The sequence below is a fragment of the Talpa occidentalis genome, unplaced genomic scaffold, assembly GCF_014898055.3.
Source record: "Talpa occidentalis isolate TD23 unplaced genomic scaffold, MPIMG_talOcc4v2.1 talOcc4.5, whole genome shotgun sequence".
NCBI lineage: Eukaryota > Metazoa > Chordata > Mammalia > Eulipotyphla > Talpidae > Talpa > Talpa occidentalis.
In genome coordinates, this window is record NW_023604861.1 from 55,407,307 (window position 1) to 55,410,124 (window position 2,818).

The window sequence follows — 2,818 nt, forward strand, 5'->3', positions numbered from 1 at the left end:
TAAAACGGGAATGTTGGGTACATTTTCACAATATTTTCCCCTTGTTTCAAGGGAAATTGAGATTAGTGCATGACTGGTTAGGCATGTCAAAGCATCTACTACTTCTCTCCCTTGTCCAATGCTACTCCCATTTGCTGCAATTTTGAAAACTTGGGGTCCGTTCCTATCTTTGTTGTATCAGTCCATAGACTCCACTCTTTTTCTTACTGGCCTCTCTTGGCTTGTCATAGCCACTTTGGGACTAACCTCTTGTGGAAAGAGTAGCGGGCAAATTATCTGTTTCCAGACAATGCTGTCTGCAATGGGAAGCCCGTTTCCCTCCAAATCAGATGAACTTGTACTGCCATGCAGCAAGTGTTTTAAAAGCGCAAGTTTAGCTAATTCCCGAATACCTATCCCCTTACTATTGGCCACCTACCACTTATGCTAGCACTGCCAGTCACTGAGGTACAAGGTTCAAAACAACTGGAATAATAATTGTTCCCTGGTGGCAGCTGAAAAGATCCTCCAGGGCACTTGCACCAAATACATCCCTTTGGAAGATGATGAAGCAACTGTTTTTCTTCTTCCTGCAAAATATTCCAAACATCTCAGCCTAGAAAGCATAAATAAGTTCAAGAAGTAAGGAACACCTAGGACAAGCTGAGTCCATTCTTAAAAAAGATTTATTGTTATTTATGCATACAAGAACTGGGGTATAGGCCAGAGTTGTGAGGGGTAAGAGGATTCACCATAGACAGACTAGGGAGCGGAACAGGCAGATCTACTGAAATACACTGCTGAGGGGAGCAGCAGGTGACACAGGAGAAGTCTACTGCACCATGTGGGTTAGTTCCCTGGCTGTGGATTGAACTCATGCTACAGTGGCTGCCAATAGCTTGATAGTGCTGACATTAACCCCTGTGCCACCAGGGAGGCCTGAGCTGAGTCCATTCTTACTGTCTGCTCTTCTCCTGTCTAAAATATCAACATCAGCTCAGAGGATAAATTCTCACCATCTGTGGGCCACATGAATGGAATTTTCTCCTCTGCCCCCATCATGGAGGAGTGAGGATGGGGGAATAAAGCATGCTGGAATGTGCTCCTGATGAAGAGCTTTCTCTGTTTCTACCCTATCCATTCTTCAATTAGGAAAAGTCCTGAAAGGAGGGCAGCAATGTTTTTTAAATTCTTAATTCTAGTCTCTTGATATACAGGAGGTTGTCCCTTAATACGTGTATTTGATTTCCAGACCTCGACGGTGGCGCAGGGGTTAAAGACAGGGCTATAAAGCTATCACCAGCCACTGCAGCTTGAGTTCGATGCCCGGGTGGCCAGGGAACAACCCACATGGTGTGCAGATCTCTTCTGCCTCGCCCACTACTCCCCTGAGCAGTTATATTTCAGTAGATCTGCCTGTTCTGCTCTCCACTCTCTCTGGTGAATCCTCTCACCCCCCACGCGTCTGGCTTACACTTTAGTTCTTGTATGTATAAATTAATCTTAAAAATTTATACATGGCACAGGGGTGGCACAGGGGTTAAGTCTCAGTGCTATCAAGCTATCGCCAGCAATTGCAGCCCAAGTTCGATCCCCAGCCAGGGCGCTAAGCCACATGGCACAGCAGACCTCTCCTGTCTTGCCTGCTACTCCAGTGTATTTCAGTGGATCTGCCTGTCCTGCTCCCCATTCTGTCTCTGGTCCATTTGGAAATGGACTGGAAAGGTACATTTCAATTCTTTTTATAGTGCCAATCCTGTTTTCATGTTTTGATTTCTGCAATAACCATTCAGTTGACCACATCTAGACCAACCTCTGTGCTGCAGCCTAAGTGATTTTTTGCAAAGTGCTCTTCAATAAATTTCCAAAATGCTGACCCTAGAACAAATGCCCCGCGACTTAACTTGGTTTATAAGTTTTTTTGATCAGGTTCCTCCCATCTTGGTAAATTCATTCAAACTCAATCCAGTTATCTGATTTTATTACAAGGCTATTTTGTCACACATTGTACCTTTATAAAGAATGTTAATTCTTACTCATCCTTTAAGACATCAGTGTCACTAGGATCTCTTCTCGACTTCCTCAGGCAGTAAGGTACTCAATCTGACTCCTATGTACTTTCCTAGCACTTGGTATTACCTGGTACCGATGGTAAAGCTTGGTTCAAATTTACCACTGACCCACTCTGTGACTTACACCTTGGCTTCTTTTATCTGGTTAATTAGATTGATAGTACTTACCATAGCGTTGTACGATACATAAAACTAGCCCCCAGAAATTATCATGTCATCCAAAAATGTTCTCTTCATGTTCAAATAAACCTTTAAATGCCCAATATGCACAAGATGCCAGAAATATATGTAAAAGATGAACAGAATAAGGTTTCTTTGCTATGATAAGGAGTTCATAGGATAGCAGAAATAAATGCGGTAGAAGCATCCCTATAGGAAGATTACTCATTTGATTAATTTCTTTCTGAATGAATGGAAAACATATATAAGCAATACAATATAATTTTTAAAAAGTTTTATGAATGTAGACTTAAGAACAAATGACAGCTACTTGCAATTAGCATCAGAAATGAACTGAGGTTACATTCTGTGTTTGAAGACAATTAAAGGCATAAATCAGTCTGTTTCAAGTGTAGATTATAATATGATTTTGACATACCATACTAGTAAGAGTAATGATCAATCAGTAGTATAAATTGCATTTTCAATTAAATTCAGACAAAAATGTTATATAAGCATGTGATATATATATATATATATATTAGCTCTAGCACATACAAAAAATTAAAAAGCCTATCCAAGCATTTAATAAAACACTTATAAAATAG